Here is a 26,887-nt window from a genome sequence, read left to right on the forward strand (position 1 = left end):
GCTCGGCAGCGCCCCCATTCTCTTGGGTCTGAAGTCCCCTACTTCAGCCAAGTAACCAATAGACGAAGTAAAAGTGGGCGGAGTATAACAATCCCTGCTTCCTCCGCGGTTTAGGCGAGGGGGGGGGGGGGGGAGGTTGCTGAGTGAGAAGCGATGTGATTTGAGGTCGAGGCAGTCGAGATCTCCCTTACAACCGCAATAACGATGTCCAGGGCCGGTTCAACACCCACCAGGGCAGGGTTTACGCAAAATTTTAACTCGGGGGGGGGGGGGGGGTGAGAGAGAGAGAGAAAGAGGGGACGAGAAGAAGAAGGAGGAAGAAGGGAGGGGGTGGATAGCCTTGTGTGTAGAGGGCCCAGGAAATTCTTGAAAGGGGGAGGGGGGAAAGGATGGGAGCTGGACTCAGCTTAGGGGAGTGTTATGGGGGTTTTGGGTGTGTGTTCTAAAGTTTTCTGGAGTTTCTGCCGAACGGGAGCCTTGCACTATCCTGCTTGAGCTGATCGGGGAGAGTGCCCGACAGTCCAAAGCTATACTTCTAGACAAGATTTGGCTATGGCTAGAGTTCTGTGCTTTCAGATAAATCAGATAAAATCCGAAAAACACTTGGCAGAGAAAATCGGGCAAATCCAGATTCATGAAAAAAAAAAACTCATAATTTTGGAACTGCAAATTGTTCGAATCTGACCAGTTACTATATTTTCTTGTGACCCTCAAACATGTTTTCAATTTCCTTATTTATTAGTTCCAACTTTTGTTTGTAAGCGTCAAAAAGGGTATTCGTGACCCCCCCCACCCACAAAAATTAGATACTATCGCCGACAGAGTGTTAGCTATTACAATGCAGTCTGGCCATTCCGTCGCCCCAGCAGGCACCCTCCAAAACACCGCACCTACCCTGTGCGGCAGAATATCATACTCTCTTTGTGGTCTGCTAGGCGGAAAGGAGATGCCGCCACAGGGCTTGTCGTTTTGTCATTCCCAGGCTTTTGTACGTGCCCCTTTCGGTACGAAGATTCTTTGACTCCTGTAAACAACTCGGCCGAACTTCGAATGAAGGGGGCACAGCGAGCTAAGATAATTGTTGCCAATAATTGCATACGTATCTAGGTAGATTACTTTTATTAATCGGACAGACGGCTGTTGACAGTCTTCCCTCATTTCCAAAACTGGTTTCCAAATGCAGAATACTAAGGTAAGCATTTAGCACTACATTTGTTCGGCATGTGCAGAAAGTTTCATTTTTTTATTTCCTATTTCTTTTCAGAGTAGTTAAACCGCTGTGGCGGCGTCTGTCTTCTGCCTAGCAGATGACAAAGAGAGAGTATGATATTCTGCCGCACGAGGAGGTCGCGGCGCTTCAAAGGGCGCCTGTTATGTGGCGCTGCGGGTAAGGAAGAGCCACGCCTGCCGTGTCATAGCTAACAGTGCTGTCTTTAGTACAACAATAGTCAAATATGTCTAACCTGTAAATACTAAACTCACAAACTGCTGTTTCCTACCTTACATTCATTTCCACTGAAAATCCGAAAAACTTTGTTTGAAGGCTCTTCAATAAGAAAAACCCAATTTCCATGGCTAGGAATCTTTATCATCACCTTCATTTGTGTTGAGCCCGGAAACTGACCGCTCTGTACTGTCCAAGGGGCTGCTGCTTCCCCCCAAATTGTTTTTATATGTGCCGCTTAGCAATAAATTTCGCATATAGAGTTGTGCTTTCGACAAATGCCGTAGATATGCGTTTGCTCTTACGGCATAAGCCCCGATAACCACCGATTTCTGTCCGACACTAAAAGTAGATACCGGAAAACACAGCTTTTAGGATACAACAATAAACAGACCCCCCCCCCCCCCCCCCAATTTAAAGAAAAATAACTACCAAAAACACGGAATCTTAGTTATGAGTTTCGAACTTACCAAGCTTAAGAGAAATCGTAAAACACACTTAACCCCCCTGCTTCTTCGTGCCTTTCAAATGGCCTCTGATCCTACATAGCTTTGTACAATCTTTCGCAGATATCAATATTGCGTACACCACGCACATGGATATGTATTCAGTTAAGGGAAGGGGAAGGGGGGGGGGGGGGGGCTCTACGGATAGGGCGGGGGAACCTTTTTTAAGGCGCACTAGGTTGGGGAGAGGGTTGTGGATTACGTGCCAGCAAAACTGGAGGAATTTATTGAGAAGGTGTCGGCTCCGTGGGCACCCCCCTGGCGACGTGTCTGGCCGCCGTAACTATAACTTGCATACTCAAACTGATTATTGATGTCCTTTTCATAATCATTAAGCTTTCTTGGGAACACCTAAGAGAAGACGCTTGAAGGTTAATGAGTTAGCCAAGACAAGCTGTATCTGACTGGTTCTTTTCAACTCTGTACAGAGGCTATGAGTATGACAGGATACCTGTACAGTCTCCGACAATATGAAAGACCCATTCGACGATGTAATTTCAGGTGGCTACGCTGGATTCGCTTTGGCTTTGCCCACATTGCCTGGCGTAAAAGATGAAATTTTTTTCTCCTTCAAAATAGTGTTCATCCGGGCAAAGTGAACTCACCACCACGCTGACAGTTTCCTTGGCAACGACATTAAGGTGAAATGTCTTAGTGAGCATTTTTTCTAATGTTGCTTAACCTTTTTATATTTACAGAAGTGTTTCACTGAAGGAGTAAGCTCGTGTGCAAACGTCCTGATGGGGTACCTCACAAACAAGCCGACTAGGGAAGTTGTGCACTGGATGTCATCTAGACAGGTTGCAGAGGAGCGTGGGGATGCCACGGCCAAGGAAAAGCTGCTCCTACCGATTCTGGCGAGCCACTTCAAAGAGGATGCAAGGACATCTTTTCACATCCTCGGGGTAAGTGCATATCAAAGCGATGTGACAGCTCTGCAAGTTCAGCGTATATGCCATAAATTCGGTGCTTACCTATTTACTTCTTTACATATAGTGCCAAAGCCATTATATGCATTAATTCATCAGCTGAGTGCACAGATGGTTATTTTTCTCTGCTTTACATTAATAAGGAGACGCGCTTCTCATATTGAAACGTAGGTGTGTGTGACTGATGCCACTATAATGTTGTTTACTGGTCAGGTGAACATTTTCTTTGATTTTCAATTAAAAATTATGCCATCTTTCATTCTTCTAAAATAGACCTTTTAAAAATTTGACCCATCTAGTGACGGCGTTTCAAACTACGTGCGGGCGCTGTGGTTGGCTACCGTTGGCTGCAATTAGAATATAGACTGTTTCAACTCAAGTAATTCTGTACCTGCCGAAGATGAATCTTCGTTGCTGCGTGCCGTGCAGCGGCGAAGCACGGTTAAGGCTGCCTGTGTGACTGGTGTAAGTCAGGACAGTAATAAAACTGGGTACGTATCGTTTCTGTTCTAAGTTTTGCACAGGATGTGTCATGAGGCTGGCCTTAAGCACTTCCTGTAATATACCTCGCCTATGAAGGCGCACACACAACATTTCCAACAGTATTTATTTATTTATTTATTTCAATACCTTCAAGGCCACACGGCATTACAGAAGGGAGTGGGTGAAAAACAAAAGTACAAAAAATAGAATTCAACACATATTAGTTAACATAATAGTTTTCAATGGCAGACTTGAATGCAGGAGCGTCTGTGATTGTGGCGATGGAGGTGGGCAGGTGGTTCCAGTCATTAGTAGTTCTTGGGATAAAATAATCAAAAAAGAGCTTCGTGCGACTGAAAGGAACGTTGACTTTATGGTGATGATCATTTCGATGGATACATATGATGGTTCAGAAAAAAGCTCTTCACTTAGATGCTGGTTGTGATGATAAATTTTGTGAAATAAGGACAAACGAGATAATTTTCTACGCAATGAAATGTTCGGAAGATGTAAAGTTAGTTTCATGGATGATACACTGGAAAAACGCGAGAAATTAGACAAAATAAAACGTGCGCCACGATTTTGTACGGATTCAATTTGATTAATTAGAAATTCATGGCCTGGGTCCCACACCGAACTCGCATACTCAAGCTTGGATCTAACGAGGGTCTTGTACAGTAGTAGTTTTAATGATGAAGGAGCCCTTGGGAAGTTGCGGCGTAAGTAACCTAGCATGCGATTAGCGTTGTTAGCAATAAAATTAATGTGAGTTTGCCAGGAGAGGTCAGATGTTATATGGACACCTAGGTACTTGTACGATGTCACCTGCTCAAGAACAGAACCAATGTTGTATTGAGGAAAGTTAGTACAGGCAGCTTTCCGTGAAATTCTCATTACTTTACATTTACTGGCATTAAGGCGCATTTTCCAGACGTCACACTAGTTAGTAATGGAATTTAGGTCAGTCTGAAGAAAAGACGTATCAGTATCAGAATAGATTACACGATAAATGACACAATCATCTGCAAACAACATTATGGATGACTGGACATTGTTAACGAGGTCATTTATGTATATGAGGAAAAGAAGGGGGCCGAGGACGGAACCTTGCGGCACACCCGAAGTAACAGGGCAGGGAAGAGAGTCTGAGTCGTTTGCAGTTACAAACTGTGTTCTGTTAGAAAGAACATTTTCGATCCATGCAAGAATGTTAGAGTCAATGTTTAGTTTTTTTTAATTTTAAGCAGAGCAGTTGGTGAGGGACTAAATCAAAGGCTTTCGAAAAATCAAGAAATATGCAGTCGATTGAAAGGTTATTGTCTAGCGCAGAGAGAACATCGTTCGTGAAACAAACCAGTTGCGTTTCACATGAGAATGATTTACGAAAACCATGCTGACGATATGTGAAAAATGAGTTGGATTCAAGAAAGTTAACTAGGTTAGAATAGATGATATGCTCCAACATTTTACATGGGACACTAGTTAAAGATATAGGCCTGTAATTAAGAGGAGAGTGAGCATCACCTGATTTAAACAAAGGTACCACCTTACCCACCTTCCAATCGCTGGACAACAAACAAAGATCTAGGGACTGCGAGAAAAGTTTAGACAGTATTACAGAAGAGAGCATTTCAGTGTTCTTCAGAAATTTAGAATTAATCCCGTCAGTTCCAGATGAAGAAGAAACTTTTAAATTTTTTATTATGCTAAGCACACAATGCAATCAATTATAACAGGATCCATAAGTGGAAAGGCTGCAAGATTATATTCAGGGCAAGAAACAAAAGACTGTGGCATAAAAGACACATTATTTAGTAAATATGAACATTCCGACCTTGGAACTGAGACTCAGTTATCGTTGATTAGCGATATCACACTCTCTTTTTGTCCACCAATTATATTCCAAAATTTCTTAGTGTCATTTGTCAATAAGGATGGTAGGGTATCATTAAAAAATATGTTTTTGGCTTTTACCGCTTCATTCTTAAAGAGGGTTGCAACATTCTGATACGCACACAACAAGTCCGGTTTATTGAACTGCTTTGCTTTGCGGAACAGTCGTTTCTCTTTATTTCGCAGGTGCTTTAAAGAAACTGTAAACCAAGGGGACCTGTTCTTGTACGGTATAATTCGTAGGGGTACGTATTTGTTTACAAGATAATTAACTTTGACTTTAAAAATAGACCAATTGGATTCTATAGTGCGATTAGAAAAATTCTGCATATATTCGTCTAGAAATTGCGCCAATTCATCATTGAAGTATGAAGAAGCGCTGGTCACGCTTGGATTCGAACCTGCGACCCTCAGGTTGTAAATTAATGTATTAAAACTACCAGAGACCACGAAAATATGCATGCTTCGTTTGCTTTATATGCTTTATATATAATCTCGAAAGAGATTAATAGTATTGATAGAAAAAGAGAAAGGGTGCCATTATGTCTGTTTGGCTTAAGGCAGTGCCATCCTTTGTAGTACCGGATGCCTACAGCATGGACTGACTGAAAGACATAGATAAAATAGCAGGTAACATATAGCCATCATTGGGCAGGTGCATGTACAAGCTCGAGGCGGGAACACTCTTTCACGTGCAGCACAGAAGAAAAAGAAGCGTTGTGAAAGAAAACGGCTTAATATCGCCATACGAGGCTCACTTTCACATCCTCCAGTGCTGCTCATGATTCATTCCGTGTTACGGCTGCCATTGCCTCAGGAGCTTTTTAGTATAGCCCAATTAACTTCTTTTGAATTTTAATTTTCAAGGTCTTGCCTCGCCCATACATATCTTCTGAGGTGCAAGTTTGTATTTTTTTTTTCAGGAGGCATCTTCAGTGGCACCTGTTTCATCATAACAGAGCATCAAAAGATGTACTATGATCCTGCGCCGTTCTTGGGGGCAGTATGTCTTCAATTCGCCACATTTAATATGCTGAACCTCTCCTACCCAAAGGAAGCTTCGACAACCCTCGAGCTCGTTCAATGGTGAGACAATCCTTTGGCAATGCCTGAGTATACAGAGAGGTCAGACAATGACACAGTACTTGGTATCATTTTTATTACTAATTAATTTAACTGAAAAGTAAGGTAATTGTTTTCAAGATGTGGAGGAGTTAAAGAGGAAAACGACGAAGGCACCAAATGCTTTTGCTATGCAAGAGTTCAAGAACTGTTTTGAACAACAAAAAAAATCAGCGGGAAAAGTGTGTTTATCTCAGGGAGAGTACTTTGAGGGCAATTAAATTTTAGAAATGTTTTGAGAACTATAAAAATATAAATAAACCTCATTGCTTTTGGGGGGTGGGTCTCCTCGTATATCTACAGGGCAGAGTCGAACAGACCTTATGTCGTGCCTTCCTAGCCAAATCTGCCAAATCAGCCCAGAGAAGGGCTGAAGGAGCACGGGAGCAAGGGGGCAGACCACTGTCCATCCCAAGATTTTGAAGTTGCTGATGAGCTTAAGAACCTGCAACACTGAACGTTTTTAAGAAAGGAAAAAGTGACATTTTTGCAGATCTAGCATTTCTTAGAGGGTAAGGCTAATCTGATGTGTCTAATATTGTTCTGAGATATGGTACAATATATAAGAATGACACTATTGGTCATATGAATATTTTTACTTTAGCCGGTGGTGAGAGTTGACACAATGGATACAACAGCACCCAGCGGACGGAAATCCAGAATGTTGGGGATGCTGCACATGACAAGCAAGGCAGTAGCTTCTGACTCCTAATAGCTCAGGACCTTGCCTCATTTGAATCACAGTTCACAAGCAAGGGCCCTGTACACAAATTTCTGAAATAGGTATTGTCCCAATGTGTGCAAACATCACCATGACTATCTCAAAAATAATTTAAGCCATTTTTCTCATTTTTTATGGTAAATGTTTTTCAGAGCCTTTTCACGGCACACGTCATCTTATCCCTGGCAGTCTTCTGCACCCATGCTTATACACTGCAACATTGCTTTGCATAGCAAGTTTTATTTGCAAATATGAAACCCTACATTGTTTAAATTTTTGTTCTGCCATTTACGCTAATGTGAATTTTTTACTTTCCAGGAGGTTTGCTTCGAGTCGTAAACCATCACGCAATGTTTTATAATCAAATGTTTGGAGAAATGCCTCCACTTTGTGATATTTTGGATCAAAAGGATAGTTGGCAGAACTGATTTTACTTACGGTGAGTGATTGCTTCAGTTTTGATATATTCATCGTGTTTGCGAGAGTAAGCCTTGTCTGAAATACCCGTGAGTGTCAGCACAATTTTCTCTCGTTGGGGCCAAACCAACATCATTTTCTGGGGAAGGTAGGGGAAAGGGGGTGACACTTTTATACACAGCTTGTTGAATATTCATTGTCCAACACAGTGCAGAATGTTGCCCAGAAAGTTTTTCACACTATCCACAAATGCTTAGCACATCGCAATTTCAAATTGATCCATAGATGCCGCATTGCCAATGATCTGCAGGCTGAGTCATCACCTACAAACATGAGTGCCAATAGGTAAATCTAAACATTCTCAGAATCCTTGAGAGAACTGAAGGAAGACAAAGTCAACTATAGCCAGTTGAATAAGGAGAGTGACTCGATCGTAGCCTTTAGTACCTTTAGCGGACATGTTTGTGTGTGGTAACTCACATTCAAAAGCAGTCTGACATCATGTGAATACACTCTATCGTATTGCCTACCTCGTCAACTTGCACGTTCATGAGTACATGGTAGTGTCCTTTACAACTTTTAATTATTTCTGGAATATACGCTTCTGCTAGCTTTCCCCTGTACGCAAAAAGAACAGTTTGGAATACTTGCAAAAAGTTCAATGTGCCAATTAAGCGATATTAGCTGGTCATCCAGTGATACACAAGAGGAAAATAACAAACTTTTATCAGAGCATCAAAAGGAAGTGCTGCATTGCGAGTATGATACACCGCATATTCTGTGAGGCTTTTGAATAAAAAGATAACAATTACCCTCAAAAAGCTGTGAAACATAATTGTGTCGGGAGTCAGTCAAACACATCACGAGCACGCTGCGTGCTCATTGTCGCCCTCTGAGCAAGAAGTCTGGACTGCAAGCTCTGGCAATCGACGGGCAATTTTCACTTGGGCAACATCAGCTGCACAATTTTAAAAAGTAGCTATGTGTCAAAATGACTTGATACAGACCTAATTCTCGGAAAGTCTGAAACCAGCGACCCAGCAAAACTATCCTTGGCATGCAACCCCAAACGCCAAAGAAGTTCTTGTTCAACGTTTGTTTTCTTATATCATGGGCCTGCACTCTTTATGTGCAGAGAATCGGTATAAATGGGGCGTTGCATGCGCATCTCTAGAAGGGCAGTCAAGTAGCAAATTGCATACAGCTTGTTGGCCTATACAAAATATAACTTTTTTTTCACTGTCAGGTAGGGAGAGGTGCACCATCCGTGGTTGCGAAAGCTGAGACGCTAATAAGCAGAAAATACAGGCCCGAGACCCATTCCTCTCGATCTGTTTTGCATTAGGTGTCAGTTTCACACATGTTGCACTTCCTTCCTTCCTTAAATTAGCTCAGTAGAGAGGTAGAGACCGCGTCCCTGCTGGCTGTTGATCCCCACTTTCTGTGACCACCAGCCACGAAAGGGTATTGAAAACAGGATAGAGTCGCATCTTTTCCCGAGACCGTCATCTATTGGTGTTCACGTGATCATTGTCAGTGGGGTCCAGTCTACCATGTGATCACACTGGAAATAGTGACCAATGGTTGTCATATCGTCACGAGACCATTGCCTATTGTCCCCGAGCACGCACAGCACGCGTTTGAGTGACGTCAACACATTCTGTGCATTCCCAGTCTTTATCAGCATAATCAAGCTGGCCTAAACGTTTGCTTCTGCGCAAACACCACCATGCTGATTCTCAAAAAGCGTCCGTAAGCCATTGTTTTTTATATTTCTATTCTTGGTAGATCATATCATGAGTTCTGAGAAGAGGGAATTGCATGATGGTTCCTTTTTGTGTTTTTCGTCTTGTCACAGCACATATCATCTCCTCTCTTATAGTCATTTGCACCGATGCATGTACTGAAAGACTGCCTCACATAACTATAGTGTCAGTTGCAATTTATGCAACTCTAGTACACTTCTTACACGGGCAGCCTTAACCTCATTTAAGCCAACCTCAGTCACGCTTAACCGCAGTTATCCGCAGTTCCACAATAAACCAAGCTGCAGTTAGCCCGATAACCATGGCTAAAGCAGACCGAGGTTGGCGGGCTCGCTTCGGGCTCGCTAACCGCGTTCAATATGGCGCCGTCTACCACCTCGCCACGTCCGCAAGTTGTGGAAACGTACTCACTGTTTTAAAACCTCGTCCCACTAGAGCGACAAACACCGGTTTTTGTCCGACGACACCACAAAGTTCCGTGTCGCCGATGCTGTCCCACTGCAACGACCGACACCCACGACAATCGCCGACAAGCGCCGACAAAGGATCGATGACGAACGAGATCTTGTCTGTCATTGGACTTGAAGCGCAGCAAGCAGTCCCACTGAGGAACATCTCTCGGAGGCAAACTTATCCTTCTTGCCGTTTTAAGCCTTCTGTTGCCTCCTTTCCCACCCTTCCTCCCGGAACGAGAAGCCCTTGGCGGCCACTCCTCGTTCCCGGCCCCGCAGTTCCGGTCCCTCGATTCCAGGTAGTGGTCCCGGGCCCGGCTTGCTGGCTGGCGCCGGGCGGTCGTGTTGCGAAAGGGAATTTGCTGTGCATGGTTTTGCTCGCATAAAACTTGGTGCGCGAGGTGATGCTTCAAGACGCCGAAGTCTACGCCGCTGCATCAGGATGGATACACCCATGCGCGAGGACTGACGAAAGTAAGACCGATCACCACGAAGTAGGACACGACGTTCCGCGGCAAGCCATTCCGGTAGACGAGTGACTTGTCTTCAAGTTCTGTGATAATCGGGATGCCGTATTGTCAACCAAAGAGCGCCTGCACTCGACCATTCGAATACGAAGTTATAAACATCCTCAAAATCAGCGTAAAACTCCGTGGCGCTCACCTAGAATGCCTCGAACGGCCCAGAAAAGGAACGATTCGGGTATTTCTAGTTCGGACAAAGTGTGGTGTCGATTGTCACGACTGTTTACGGAAAGTCGCCAACGGCAAATGAAGAGAAGCGGAAGCATTAATTAAGAAATAAAGTAATCGTGTCCACTTTCACCGTGTTTGTCGGCGCGTTTTATGCTCAAAAAGCAAAACCCGAAAACCGCGTCGCCAGACTCTGTTTGTCTGTTTATTTTGAAGTGTTTTGTTGACAACTCCAGTCCCACTAGGAAGCAAGTTTCCTTGCCCCTGTGTTCTGCGTCGTGTCCGCCAGGTGGGACGGTGGACTCCGACAAACAGGCTGTCTTTCGGTGTCGTGTGTCGCTCGTTGTCGTGTGTCGCTGTCGTTTGTTGCTGTCTGTCGCTCTAGTGGGACGTGGCTATTAGATTGCTGGGGGAGTCGTGTAGAAACATTTGTAGCAGCAAATATTCTTGGAGAAGCCATACCTAGGGGTTGAAGCTGATTTTAGCAATCGCAACACGTCTGAGAACAAGGAGAATTGTTTTTATTGTTTTTTTTTGGGGGGGAGTTAGTGCAGCCGATGGCAGTGAGGCTTCTAGGTTAGATATTTATTTCAAATCAGTTGAAAGCGGTTGAAGACGCCTTTGCACAATACAATATGCCTTGATAATTAATCTGCTTCAGTATTCATAGTGATTACCTAACCCCACACTTGGGTTTGTTTTCGTGTCAATTTGGAGCTAGGGAGCCATGTAATAGCATCTCGGTTCAGTTTAGAGGCCACGAACCATGACTAGCTTAACTGAGGTTAAGGCAGCCTGTGGAACATGAATATAACTTGTTTATATTTGCGTACTGCATTTGTATTCATGCATATATTACTTTTCAGGATGTTGGATTCTGGTCACAAAACTTCAAACAATGTTTTATAGTGAAGTGTCTGGAGAAAGGCCTGCAGTTTGTGATATTTTGGATCAGAAAAAAAAAATTGGCAGCACCGGAGTTTTTTTGTTTTTTTTTCCGGTATGTCATTGCCTGACTTCTCGTACAGTTGTTCCCAAAGCGGGGTCTGCATACCCCCTGGCTGTCAGGGTTGGGCAGTATCGCGATACAAATGTATCGCGATAGTATTTTAGAAATACATTTCGTATCTGTATTTCTGTATCGCAATACATTTTTTTCACCAGTATCAGTATTCCTGTATCGAAATACATTTGCAATGTTCCTTTGTATCGCGGTACAATCAGGGTGAAATGTATTTCGTTACATTTCTTGAGAAATACTCCCCCCCCCCCCCCCCCCCCCCGAGAAAAAAGAGGAAAAAAGAAACAAGTCCAAACGCATCTTTTTTTTTTTACTTCTGAGGGCACCAGAGTCAAAGATATGCTGGGACATTGTTGCTATGCTGACCAAGGTTCCTTTTGATTCTGCAAACTATTTTTCTATGCGTCCTCTTCTCTGTTCTGAGAAGTGTTGCGTAGTCGGGGACTGGAACGAGGTGGCGCGCCAGGAGTGGAGTCAGATCATCTTTTGCCGCAGGTCCTTAGGTAGGGATTTCTTGAGTGATTGTTTGCTGGCATCCAATGCCCGCTGCTAACCGTCTCTCTCGCCTTAGCGTACAGAGTACACCCAGCCGGCAGAGCTCAGTCACATTCCCTTGCAGCACGAGCCTGGCGGTGGCTCACTTGAAATAGTAGGAAGACTCACGCTGTGAAGTTCAACACATATTCGAAAGCATCTGCGGCTGCGCCCGTAACATTGCACGGCTCAAGGGTGCGTCATCAGCCGACGTGAACATGACCCGCTGCTCTGGTGTTCCGAAACCCAGAAGGAGGCCAGAAGAGGCCTCGCGGTGCCATCCCAGACTACGTACTCCCCGACTCGTCTCAAGACCGCTGTTTCCCGGACAGCTCGCACCTGTGCCGGCAATATCAGCTCGCAATCCACGAGGTCTCTGTTTGGATAATGCTAGGCAGAACGTGAGGACTGCAATCCGTGCGTCGGTGGCGGAGGGTCGGTAGTAAGGACCTTCAGAACAGGGATGCTACCGTATCGTTTTTTTCAACCGTAACAGAAGATAAGACATGTATTCCTAGATGCTTCAGGTGGTCAACTATTCTCAAAAATTCCAAATGACACTGTATGCACAATCTTCAACTAGGTAACCTACAACGAAAGTACGTGTTGTCCTTTCATACAGCAGCGTGGTAAAGTTTAATGTTCAAGGCTACACCTAAAGATAAAGAATATTAGTTCATTCCACCGTGACATCAAGTGATTAATGTTGACAGGATTTCCTCGTCAGACAGACAAGATGTCATGGAAGGGACCGCGGTCAGCCCTTGATGGAACGTTTTTTTGGGCCCATTGAAGACTCCTTGTCGTCCGAAACCACTACCTTCAAGGCAAAGTGCCAAGCCTACAGGAAAGTAATTTCGGGGTCGAAAATATCCATTTCAAAATTCAAGCTTCATCTCAGTTGGCGTCTAAAAAAAAAAATTGGAAAATGTATTGCACTATCAGTATTTTTGTATTTGTATTTCTATCCTCCATAAGATGTATTCCTGTATTTGTATTTCCAAATACTTTTTGCCTCTTTTTAAAATGTATTTCCGATACGTATCGCGATACTTTTTTACAGATGTATCTTAGTATCAGTATTTTAGCTACTATTTTAATGTATCCAAGTATTTGTATTTCGAAATACATTTCTGAGTATTTGTGCCCAACCATGCTGGCTGTTAGTCAAGCTAAGCATGAAATGTTGCTCCTATAGACAAAACAAATGTCACACTTTGTGCAATGTTTCTTAATATCACTATTATAAAGCAAGTCGATTTCATGATAGAATTGAACGGTTGGTTCGGATAGAGGTCTACCTTTCTTAACACTGGTTTCTGAAGTTAGTGACCTATCTATAATCCTGAGAAAAAAAAATTTTGCTCCATTTAACTGACTGCGAGGAAGTGCTTCCCCCCGGCCTCCGCTTCTCCGCAAACTTAGGTGCAATGCGGAAAAGCTGTGCACCGCAGCACTGGTGCAAAACAGTACGCTGGACGTGAGTGTCTCATTTCAAGCACCACAGATTGAAGAGGCATGTGGTTGGTTCTGGAAGTTCAGAGGCTGATGTGACCAGCGCGATCTATAAATGAATTTTATCTAGGAGCAGCGAGCGCTGTGTGAAATACATTTTTCTCTTTGAAGGCTGGGTCTGCCTTTACGGAAACATCTGCTTCATTTGTTCTCAGTTAATTTAAATTAGGGGCCTACTCATATATTTTCTGTAGCAGCAAATATGGTAGGGTTATTCTTTCATTTACCATTGTAGTCTTCCCACCCTTCTCATTCTTTTGTCATGGAGGGGTCCCTGTCACTTTTACCAGACCAGAAGAGTTGCCCCCAGCCATGAGTGTTTTAGAACCACTCTTCTAATTGTATTATTATGTTTGTGGCAGTATGAATGTGCCTGATGCATGGGCTTCTTGCTTTGTATGTATGGGAACCTTAGTTTGTATGCATCTGAATCTTAGTTGTGCAGTGCTCCTACTCTATATGTGCTCTTTTTATTTTCTGCGTGCTTGTCATTGACTGGTGTAAGAGGCCAGAAGACCAGTGAAGCTGCGCGCTGCAACTGTCTACCTTGGGGCTCCATCATAATCAATGAAATAGTTATTATTATTATTATTATTATACTTCAATTTACACCTGTTTCTCCCCTTTTTTTCTTGTCTAGCTGGTCGTGATGAACGAAATCTGACACAGAACGTGAGAACAGTGGCAAAACGACATGTTGTATCCATTTTAACTGAAGCCTTTGAGGACCCTAAATAAAGCACTCCAAGTTGACTAAGCTTTTTTTTTTTTTATTTTCATACCACTTCTTTGGATGCAATAATGCCTTCTGTGAGTAACACAAAATAAGACACTCAACAACATTTTTTTTCTAAATAGCAATGTTCTTGTTGTTTCTTTACAAAATGCGTATTTCTGTTCACCTCCTTACAGATGGTTCGGTGTATACACATTTACAAGTATGGTTCCTGGGCGCCGCCATCCTGCCTGCTGGGGTGCACATTTGGCGCACCATAATTTGATTACAATGCCTTGCTAAGGTGTCGTAATCACACTATGGTGCACCCCAGAGCGCACCCCAGATAGCAAGGTGGCGGCACCCAGGGGCTGTGCTTGCAACTAATTAAGGAGCACTTTCCGTTACACCGTTACGGAAGATCTAAATTTTTTAAATTAAGGAGCATATTCCGTTCTAACCTTTACGGAAAATTCCGTAAAGGTTAGAACGTAAAGGTGCCCATAATTTAGTGGACCCCTCACGTAATTGGGTTGCGGACAAATTCACCGCACTAAATTGGATTACGGATATATTCTCTGGCAGCAGTTTTCGCCAGGGGATTTTTTCAGTAAAAGGGAGCTGAATATTTTGCAGTGTATAGCACCCTGATGAGTATCAGACGCGCCGTAAAGTTCAGTATTCACTGGCAATATCAGCCGCATCAGTGATGAAAACAAGTTCACGTGTTATTTCTACAGCGGTTCATGGCGCCTGGGCATTATTAATATGGCTAAGTACGGATACTGCGGCATGCGTCGCTCGTGTTTGACTAGTCGTGAAGACAGGAACGCCCCAGCGGTATCTGATCAGACCATGACCTGGTTACACATTTATTATTTTATTTTAAAACAAAATAATACAACATGTTTCTACATACTTGTAATTATCGTTCATCAAGGGCTCATCGGATAAAATTTAAAAAAAATCGAGGATGACTTTTTTTTTTCTTTTATTTGCCGCACACATATCACACAAATTTTGGCTTTTTCCTATTCGACGAAATTTCCGGGCGTAATGCAGGAAACACTTTCAACAGTAGAACTTTAATTATTTGCTGAATATTTACAGAGCATTAAACACTACACACAAAAAGTTTCAGCTTTAGAACATAAATTAAAAGCGACTTAAAAATTCGCCACAAAATGCCACATCATTAACGATTTGCTCAAGATGTCAAGTTCGGCATTTTATTTCGCTTTAAATAAATGCTAATATAAGTTAACTTTAACAAATTATGGCACTAAATTATGCGTGCGCGAACATGAAAGAATTTGACTCTGTAGATAGCTGCACTCTTTTTTCCTCCAGCCTTTAAAGTTCCGTCATCGCGCAGTTGGAATAATCGCTGTTTCAATCCTCTCTCGAATGTGATTTTTCTCACGAATACAAGGAAGTATCTTGAAAAAGTAAAGTCTGTCCCGTTGTGTGGACAGGTTTAGCTACCTCATATAGCAATCTGACTGAAAACAAAAAGAATAGGCATGACACCGCCATGACCGTCCTTATCTGAACACACCAAGGAGCGATGTAAAAAGAGTAGTTAGGGAGAGTGTGCGGATAAAATCACGGCAATTGTATAAGTCAGATTTCGCTACAGTTTGGAAGCAATTAAAAACAAACTTTTGGAAAATGCGATTTATTCTTTGTATGTGTTCCTAAGTGTAAGTAGGGAATCAATATCCCGATTCTGATGGTTAGGAATGATTGTAAGGCACTCCTTTTTGGTCCTTTTGTTGGTGTTTGAATGGGGAGGGGTGTTGCCTTAGTGTGTCGACCTGTAATGTTATGTCCCTTCTTACATTGTGTGATATAGCTTCTGGCGCTTGAATTGTATAGTCTGGGTCCTTCTCTGTTGCTGGTGATGACATTTAGTTTGATACTATATACAAGAGTGGACTAAATAAATGAGTTAGCTAAGTTTGAGGCGTCGTCTTGTGTATTTCATTTCCCTTCTACGTTTTAATATTTCTGTTCTACCCCTGTCTCGGGTTAATTCAACATGGTCCATAAGAGGAATATTACGACCAAGCTGTTTTCAGAGTGTAGTTCCCTGCCGGAAGATTTTAGGGATGAGGCGGGGAACCACCAGAATAAGCAGGGACAAGGGAGGTTCTATAAAGACAGAGACTAGATCAAGTGCTGGGTGGAATGTATCTTCAGGAACCATTGTGAGTATACCGTTTGGTACGCGTACACTGTCCATAATAGAGAACATAAATCTAGAGCACTAAATTGGTGATTTAGAAGATCATTGTATTGCCTGGGCTTTCAGAAAGAAGCAAATGTTAGGAGCTGGGTGCCTTTCTACTTCCAGTAAAAGTCCTCCGTAAAAACATCAAACTGTGGCCAGTTTATTTCGGTCGCATTATTCGCTACGTTTAATACCATAGCCAAGTAAGTCGATCACCGTGTTTCCTATGCTTACAAAACGACTTTGAAATTGATATGGTGCTGTCTGCGGTCAAGGGAGAGAAGTAAAATAATCCTATTAAAACGCATACTTTCTTTGCACACTCAGTTTTTCTAATGGTGCATTCCGCTCGCAGATTTGGAGCGCTCCAAAAACGCTCTTTTGAAGCGCTCAGTTTTCGCTGGCGGATCCGGCTCTGGTTGGTTCGCTCATAGATTTGTGACAGCGCCCGTCCCGTGCAGCACCGCGACCCCCGGCCGACCTTGATCCATGGAATTTGAGGGGGCTTGGAGCCGACATAATTTCGCTACGTCTTTCACCCGGCGGTGCGCATGCGCGGCGGGGACCGGTCGGACCGTCAAGTTGCATCTGTTCGCACTCGCCGGTTACTTGAATGTTTCAACACCCCGGACTAATTATGGTTTTACATTAATAAAGTATGTGATGCCATCTTCACTAAATGAACTTGAAGCAAATCATGTGTGTATATTTGGAAAGTCAAATCAAATGTTAGCGGACATACTACTATAATCTCATTTTCTATATGATACCGTGAGTGTCACGGATGTGTTGTAAAATTGTTTCTATCTGAGTGTCATATGTCTTTTAGTTAACTTTCTACATAAACAAGTGTAATGACTGGAGTGGTGTGCTGGTGTATAATTGATTTGTTGGGTATAATGTATTTTTATTTAGTGCTGTTTTTCCGCCAAGCTGTTTATGGGTACTACGGCCTCGTCAATCGGCAGTAGCAGCTTTTTTCCCTCTTTTCCATCTTCTTTTCGTTTTATAATAAAAAGGAGAAATAAAAGATTGATAACATTATTATTATTACACGGGATTGTGAGGGCTGAAACGCTACTACGCCGCTTGGTTCAGGGTTGAAGAGTCGGGTTTGGAGTGTGGCAAGGCGTAAGCACTGACATACGTGATCCCTCGAGGATATATAAGAAAAGAAACGACAGAACATCCGAATAAAGCAGACGCAGCGATAGGCGTGTTCATTTTGCCGGAACTGATTGTTTACCTTCTTGTACTGCATGTCGTCGGCTTTTTTCTCGTACAACTGAGCAAGAAAAGACCTGGCAATAACCGTGCAAGGGATGGTTCGCTACATCTTTTTCTTTAATACATTCTTTCCAGCAATCGGAGTTCGATTGTAGCGTGTTTCCTTCACAGATGAGCAGGGACAGCAGTGACTGGTGGTCGGAAAGCTCAGTCTACTGAAGCATTGGTAGCTTTGTCAACGTTCAGCTGCGGCCATCTTGAACATCTTCATTGGATCGCTCCGAAAATTCGAGTCCATCGATTTCGATCGATTTCAAGTGGGTCCCACGGGGGAGATCTTTGAATCCCTCGCGGATTTCGTAAAGCACTCCGAATCACCAGCGAAATTTACCCTAAGTGTCGGCGTCTTATTGATCCCTATTCTAGCGCCGGTGGACAGCGACCAACACTGCGCCTCCCGTCCTACTCCGCAGGGTCAGATCACTATCACGAGGGTGCACCTGATAACAAGGCGGAGCTGATGGTATCGAAGGAGTCGATGCTACAACATGACTATATTCTAGGGAAACAAAATGTCAATTTACTACACAAAGTAACATTTTTAAAAAAAGACCCGCTTTTGTACACATGGCGCAAATCCTTTGATAACGTAAATCAATGTGAGTGATCCCTCTTTTCTCCGACGGTCGTAGGGCCTGCCAAAACTGCCCCACGTGTCTGGAGCATGCCCGAGAAGCTGTAAAGAGGCATGATTTCGGCTACACGGTGTAATCGGAAAGTTTGGAGGAGTCCTCTATCATTATCGACATCATCATCATCACCTTCACCATTCATCAGCATTATCGTCTTCGCACTTGTCGTCAAAATAATAATAATAGTAATAACAATATTACTAATAGTTCATCTATGCAAAAAATTACCAGTTCTTTGTGAATCTCCTGTAAAGTAAAAGTGATAGCTGCGATAAGTCATGGCTAATTTGTTGAACATCGGCGTCGTCGCGTTCAAGCCTCGTGGGGTGCCTGACCAAAATCGTTCGGAAACAAATAGGCATCTGACTGGTTTGTTCCCAACGCATTTGTTTCTTTTTTGTTCAGTGTTATGTGCAAAGTAATCAGGAGCCGCTTACGGCAAGCAGAACGAGTAGCTTTACTCTGGCCGCTCACAACTGCTCATCCTGATGGCGGCGTTACCGAATGTGCCCGCACGCGCTGGCACGTACGCTATCTGATTATGGCAGAAGACGAGGCGCGTCTTCCTGTTTTGACATGTTATGCCGGATATAACACCTCCCCCCACTAGACGTCACATCCATATCTCTGAGGTGGTCGCCGGTCTCGGGAACTCCTTCGAGTGCCTGAGGTGTCAGGCTCTGCCAACGGCACAAGAGGAACCGATTCCTCGGGAATAGCAGTTGTGCTGTTGTCCCTGATGGTTGTCGCGGGTTGCGGAGTCAGGTCATCACTGCTGTTAATGCCCCATGCGGGTGCCACAGCTGTCTCTGGAGGTTGATTATGCGATGCCACCATTCGCGGCCGTATGTGGTTGGTGTGCCGGCGAATTGAACCTTGCTGTACCTGAATCATCTTAGAGCGATTTCCCAGCTGACGTTCGATCACTCCCGGTATCCACTTTTTACCGTCTGGAAATGTTTTAACCCACACTGCTTGGTCTACATTCAGCTTGCGTGGGTTTGTAAAGGTGGCGGTGCTTTCAGGTGTCTCGGGGCTGAACGTCTTTAGTCGCTCGAGAGCAGACGGAATTTCCCTTTCAAAAAGCAATTAAGCAGGTGTCTTTCCTGTTGCGACATAAATTGTTGTATGTTGTTTGAATAAAAATCTGGCAACCACGTAATTTAGATCTTCTCTTCCTTTTTTAGCTAGTGCCATTTTTAGCTCTTGAACCATGCGTTCAGCCTGGCCGTTCGTTGCTGGACGGTATGGCGCTTGTGATGGATATTACACCGTTATTCCTGTAGAAAGTCTTGATGTCTTCGGACACAAAGGCTGTGCCGTTGTCCGAAACCCCCTTCCGGAGAACGCCAAAAGCTGCGAAGATAGCCCTCAATTCTCTAATGACGGCAGCCGACGTTATGTTCCGCATCACTCGGACTTCCACCCATTTAGTGTTGGCGTCCACGACCACCAGAAATACCTGGCCTTTAACAGGAACCGCAAAGTCCACGTGACTAGTAACCCAAGGGCGGGATTAGCGGTGCCAGACTGGCATGAGCTCCTTCGGTGGTGTCTTGCGGTGGGTCTGGCAAGCACTGCATTCTGCGACGAATGACTCTATGTCTGCATCGATACCGGGCCACCAGAGGTAGCTCCGTGCGCATGTCTTCATTGCGATAATTCCACGGTGCCCGCGTGAATCAACGTCAACGCGTCCGTCCTCAGCCGCGTGGGGATCACAATGCGTGCCCCCCATGTCACACAATTTCGGTGTGTCGACAGTCCTGCCGCCTTTTTTGTGTAAGGTGCGAACTCTGATGATTTCAGCCGATGAAGAGTGCCCTTCTCAATTGCTTCTAACACTTTAACCAGCACAGTGTCCTTTGCTGTCGCTTCTGCTACCTGTTGCGTTGACAGAGGAGGCCGCGACAATCCTTCAAACATCAAGATGTCGCCAGGTGGATTCAGTTCGTCTTCTGTGTGTGGTAACGGAAGCCGACTGAGAGCGTCTGCGTTCTGGTGACGATTTCCTGGCCTATACTTCAGGTTGTAGTGATAGGCTTCCAACTTAACGCATCATCTAGTCATCCTTGGTGATAATACTTGTGGAACAGGCTTGTTGGAGCCGATGACACCTAGCAGAAGCTGATGATCTGTAAATATGGTCACGGACCTCCCAGCGATGTATTGATGGAAGTGGTAAACTCCGTAAACGATAGCGAGGCCTTCACGATCCAGTTGCGAATAGTTCCGCTCGGCACTGACTAGCGTTCTGGATGCAAAAGCGATCGGGGCCTCCCGCCCATCAGCATCTTGCTGTGCAAGTACGGCTCCCACTCCATATGATAAGGCGTCGCAAGACCACACTAGAGGTCGCTTTTCATAATAGTGTGCGAGCACAGTGTACTTCGCCACTAGATCTTTCAGCTTTTTGAAAGCCCTTTGGTGTTTTTCTTTGCACCCCCACTCCTTGTTCTGTTCAAGTAGTTCGTACAGCTCCTTCGCGATTGTCGCGCGATCCTTTAAACACCTGTCGTACGACGCCAGAAAGCCTAAAAAGTACTGTAACTGCGTCTTGTTCTCTGGTTCTGGGGCTTCGACTACTGCTTGGATCTTGTCCTGGGTTGAACGAATTCCCTCGGCGTTTATGCGGTGATCTAAGAAATTGACCTCATTCACGCCAAAGAAGCACTTGCTTTGCTTGAGCTTTAGCCTTGCCTTTACCAGTCGTGAGAGTACCTCATCCAGCCGACGCGCGTGCTCACCTGGAGTTGTTCCGCTGATGATTAAATCGTCAAGGTAAACGCTAACTCCCGGAATGGCTGCGAGTGTTGTTTCCATGACTCGTTGAAATATCGCCGGGGCGGCCGCGATTCCGAAAGGTAGTTTCTTCACTCTGTAGGGCCCCTTGATTGTGTTGATCGTCGGTATTTCGGCGGTCGTATCCGTCACACGGAGCCGCTGATACGCTTGCGTGAGATCATGCGTCGAAAAGACAGTTCCTCCTTGAAAGTTTGATAGAGCCTCCGTCGGTGTCGGGAGCGGTTAGGATGCCGGCTTTGCTGCGTCGTTGACAGTACTGCGGTAATCCCCGCAGAGTCTCACGGATCCATTTTTCTGCCTGACAACCACGACAGGCCTTGCCCACGCGGAGTGTTGAACTGGCTCTATAATGCCTTGCTTCTGGAATGCTAGCAATTCGCATTCAACAACTGGCCGTAGTGCAAATGGTACTTGCCGGGCTTTAAGAAACTTGGGGGTTGCTGTTTCTTTCATCTCCAAGTGTACCGTTGGTCCGATGTACCCTGTGATCTCAGACTTGAAGACCTCACTGTGCGCGCTGAGCACCGTTGTGATAGTACGGTCTTGCTCAATGTGGCGAATACCACTCAGTCGAATCTGAAGTGCTGAGAACCAGTTTTTTTTTATTTACAGAAAAAAAATCTGCTTCGCCGTGAGGCATTATTGCAGGGGGTGGGTTTCATACAAACACTTTTGTTTTAGAACACAAGTAATACACAAAAAACAAACAAAAAACAAAACACTTTCTATGGATCAATAATGAAGGTAAATAAAAACTGTCTATAAAAACACTACACAATTGAAAATTCAAAAAAACAAATTTTCCGAAAGCACATCTTTCGGTAACCTATTCCACTCTTCTATGGTTTTCAGAAAGAAAGAAAAAGCAAAGGTGTCGGTGCGGCAAGAGTACGTACTAATCTTCTTGGGGTGATCTGCTCTTTCGGACTCATTTAACGGTTCATGTAAAAACATATCCCTGTTAATTAATACTCTATTGTTGTAGATATCATCTAAAAATTCATCCTAAACAATTTTCTAAGCTCACTGAGTTTCTCCCAATGTAGGGCATGTTTAATGTTAGTGACACTCGCTTCAAGTCCGTAATAGTTTAATAGAAATCAAGCACATTGATTTTGTACCTTTTCAAGCTTGTCTATTAAATAATTTTGGTGTGGATCCCAGACCACTGAGGCGTATTCCATACACGGACGGATATATGTAAAGTATAAAGTTTCTCTAATTTTCCTCGGGGCTTGCCGAAAATTTCTCCGTACAAAATTAAGCTTTCGTATTGCCCTTAGGGCTATCATTTCAACATGTCCCGTCCACGTTAAATCATTAGATAACATAACACCTGGGTATTTTACATTTGAGCTAGGTTTAATTATTTTATTATTTATCATGTACACGGAAGTAGTGGGATTTTTTTCTTAGTAAATTTAACATGCACGTACTTTTTAACATTTAGGTTCATTCTCCAAGTTTTACACCAGACAGAAATTTTATCTAGATCACTCTATAAAGTATTAATATCGTTAAAATCATTAATTAATCTATAAATAACACAATCGTCCGCAAATAATCGAATATATGATTGCGTGCCAGAAATAATGTCCGTTTATATAAATAAGGAAGAGCAGAGGACCCAGTACTGAGCCCTGGGGGACACCATACTCGACTTTTACATACTCAGATTTTTCCCCACCGAGCACGACACATTGCCCTCGTCCACTTAGGTAACCTTTAATCCAAGCCAGTACGTTGTTATGCAGTGACAGTAAGCTAAGTTTATAAAATAACAAATCATGATCTACAAGGTCAAATGCCTTTCGAAAATCCAAAAACAAACAATCCACTTCTTCTCTAGCGTCAATGGCTCCAGCAAGAAAATGAGACATCAACAAGTACTGTGTTACAGGATGCTCCATTACGAAATCCGTGTTGATCTCGAATAAGAAACTTTTCGACATTTAGATGAGCAATGAGATTACTATAAATGACATGTTCCATTAGCTTGCAGCAAATGCACGTCAGAGAAATAGGTTTATATTTTTCCACACAGTTTTTTGCTCCTCACTTGTGTATTGGCACCACATTTGCCATTTTCCAATCAGATGGAAGCTTATGTTCCAGTAGAGATTTATTAAAAAGAACACACGAGTAATTTGCCAGCTCTTCAGAACAGTTTTTCAATATAACCGGAGAGATGTTATCCGGTCCGATTGCTTTCTGGACATCAAGTTCTCGCAACAGCGAGGCTATATCATTCTATGTTATTTCAATGGGTGACATGACATGTTTAATTTTTTGTTGCACGTTTGGGTGACAGCACGATGCAGCAGGCTTAGAAAAAACAAATTCGAAATATTTATTGAGATGCGTTGCCTTTTGTTTTTCATTCTCGATACGTTCATCGCCTACTAAAATAGGAGGAACAGATGTATCGTCCTTGTTATTTGCTTTTACAAACTTCGAAAATTCTTTAGGGTTCGTTTTAAGTTTAGTTTCTAACTGCTCGTAATACGCGTCTTTGGATCTTTTTATTGTAGCTTTAAAAAGAGTATTTATGTTTTATAATCTCACCCTGTCGGATTCAGCCCCCCTATTCCTATATCCAAGGTATGCTCTTCTTTTTCGTTTGATGATCTGTTTCACCGCTTTTGTCACCCAGGGCTTATTTTTAGTTTTTGAGGATTTTACTCCGGAGGGAATGCATTTTTCAACTAGGTCATGGATTTTACATTTGAACATGTTCCAGAGTGCATCAATACTAACGTTAACGGATTGTTCAAAAATATACGAAAAAAAAAAACTAACAAGTTCGCTTCTCATGGTATCATATCGTCCTTTATCGCAATAAAAAAACTTTCTTGCTTGACATTTATATTTATTTATTTTTGGATGAACCAAATCAGCTGTCACAACCTTATGATCGCAAATGCCCGGTAGCACACAAACATTGTCTATGACCCCCGGTAGGTTGCATAAAAGCAAATCCAATACATATAAGAGTCTCGTTCCCTCCATGACGTATTGTGTTAAGTCAAACATTTCCACAATGGCACTCAGTTCAGTATGATGCGTGCTTCCTGAGTAGTTCGCCTTGCCGTCCTCCCAAATTAAATCGGGAATGTTAAAATCTCCGCCCAGAAGCACATACTCTTTTGAGGCCGCAAGGATCAAATCAGCTAGTTCATCTAAGCCGTTACTGTTCTCGTTTGGAGAACGATAGTATACACCGACCGATAAATGTTTACCGTCTAAACACATCTGGCACCACGCTGCTTCTATAGTTACATCTGGTATTGGCAAAGGTGTAGTCGGAATACTTTTTTCCACAAGGACGAACACGCCTCCGCCGTGCGAATTTCTATTCTTTCTGTAAACAGCATAATTATATGGAAATACCTCGTTTGATCCTATAGTGTCATCCAACCAGGATTCCGTCCCCAACACAATCGTAGGTCTCACCGTTTCGATTAAATCCATGAATTCGTCCACCTTATTTTTTATACTGCGGCAGTTAATAATCATGACTGTGCCCACGTCCGTGTTTCTCGTGATCACAAGTCTTGTTTGCCCCTTGTATGTCACGACGATTTGAATTGCCTAGGTATGCTGAACAGTTTGCGCCGTTATACTTTACGTTTAAGCTTCATTGGATGGGTGCCTGGTTTGATGTCGATGGAATATCGATAAGTTCTCTAGACTGAATATCGTCGACCTCATGCACATTGGCAGTTTCATGATCAAACATAAAGCACCTATCGTTTATATGCAGACGGTCCATTCGCAACCTGAACCGGCTGTTTTGCGTTTTCGCAAATTCCACTAGTTTCCTTCTTGCCAGCTGAACTGGCCTAGAAAAATCATCACTAACAGAGAAGCCACAATCTTTAAGCTTGTATCGTGAAGATAGGACCGCTTCTTTGTGTTTAAAAAAACAAAACTTAACTACAATGGACCTTTTTTTACCTCTGTTGAACGCTTCAATGCGATGTGCCCTATCAATATTGTCCGGATTTATCTTTATGCCCATTTTTTTTCGCACAGATCGATAATGCGAGATTCCGATTCAGCCCACGTTTCCGTATCTTTATCTCCCAGTCCTAAAAATACCAGATTCGATCTACGTGAACAATTTTCTGCATCATTGCAGCGCGACTTTAGAAATGCGAGTTCAACTTGCGCAGTTTCCAATTTTGAATGGTTATCTTGTGCAACCTGTATATCCTGCTGAGAGGCCCGAAGCTCTCTTTCAAGCGTGCATAGCTGTTCCGTTAACTCAGATACTTTTGTGTCTGCACCAGAAAGCCCTTCTGAAATTTCCCTAATTTTGTGGCCTAGCTCATCTTGTAAATCCGACTGGGAGGCGTTCAGTTTTCTTTCAATTGTGCATACTCGTTCTGTTTACTCGGATACCTTTTTGTCTGTATCAGTACGCGTTTCTAAAAGGTACTTCGTCTTTTGGGCCAACTCATTGCACTCAGTCTGCAACTTTTCAACAACAGACCGTAGGGTTGTTATCGTCGCATTCAGTTCCGCGTTTGTCGGACCAGGATTTTCTTCCACATCGCCACAATGCTTTAACAAATCCAAAGAAGGCTTCAAAACTGCTTTTGGGGACGGCAGCACTACCAGACACAAGTTTTTACTCTTTACAGAAGGGTATTCAATGTTAGTACTAACCTGGATAACAAAAAAGAACGGCATGTAAGATGACCGCATCGTGATAGTGCAGCCGTCCCCACTAGCCGAATGCAGTGGTGTTTCCTCCTTTATATGGTGAAGCCCTGTTGATGCCGATTTTCTTGAACCGTCGTTGCCACGTAGCGTGTAGTCTGGAAGGTTTAGCCACGCCGTGTTCTTTCCGCCGAAGTTTGCGTCAGCCCGCGTTTGTCCATGGTGATCGTGAAGCCTCGCGTTTTCCTCGGCCGCTGAGATGACGAGTGGCAGGCACGAGGAATCCGGCACGTCATCGAGCGATAGCAGAAGCTGGATAACAAAGAAGAACGGCATGTAAGATGACCGCATCTTGGTAGTGCAGCCGTCCCCACTAGCCGAGTGCAGTGGTGTTTCCTCCTTTATATGGTGAAGCCCAGTTGATGCCGATGTTCTTGGACCGTCGTTGCCCCGCAGCGTGTAGTCTGGAAGGTTTAGCCATGCCGTGTTCTTTCCGCCGAAGTCTGCGTCAGCCCGCGCTTCTCCATGGTGATTGTGAAGCCTCGTGTTTTCCTCGGCCACTCAGATGACGAGTGGCAGGCACGAGGAATCCGGCACGTCATCGAGCGATAGCAGGAGCTTGATAACAAAGAAGAACGGCATGTAAGATGACCGCATCGTGGTAGTGCAGCCGTCCCCACAGGCTGCACTACCACGTCCGTCCGATCAGGCTGCATCCTGTTCCGGTTGTGACCAGGAGTGGCAGGATATAGTCCTTAGAATTATGATTTACGGGTACCTGCGCTGAACCGAGAACTCGGAGTCCTTCACCGGTCCACGTCTGCAGCGTCATATCCTCTTTCTGTAAGGGAGGTGGCTTGTTTGGCCATGTTCGCCTGTAGAGCGGGACAACGCTCGACCAACCTGGTGAGCGATGACCAAAACGAAACTGATCAGTCAGTGAGTGATTTTGACATTCAGGAACTAAATGCTGTTCTTGCCAGCGTCGTGCTTGCGAAGTACCTCATAACGCTTAGAGTAGAAGGAAGAGCACAGGAATTTGAAATTGACTCTAG

The 26,887-nt window shown here is 43.8% G+C and overlaps 1 pseudogene; it reads right to left on the minus strand.

The window, feature by feature from the left end:
* Window positions 1-24,804: 24,804 nt before the first annotated feature.
* Window positions 24,805-26,489, minus strand: LOC115327186 (annotated as a pseudogene).
* Between the last annotated feature and the right edge of the window lie 398 nt (window positions 26,490-26,887).

This window comes from Ixodes scapularis, unplaced genomic scaffold, assembly GCF_016920785.2.
Source record: "Ixodes scapularis isolate PalLabHiFi unplaced genomic scaffold, ASM1692078v2 PGA_scaffold3__209_contigs__length_174095766, whole genome shotgun sequence".
NCBI classification, from domain to species: domain Eukaryota; kingdom Metazoa; phylum Arthropoda; class Arachnida; order Ixodida; family Ixodidae; genus Ixodes; species Ixodes scapularis.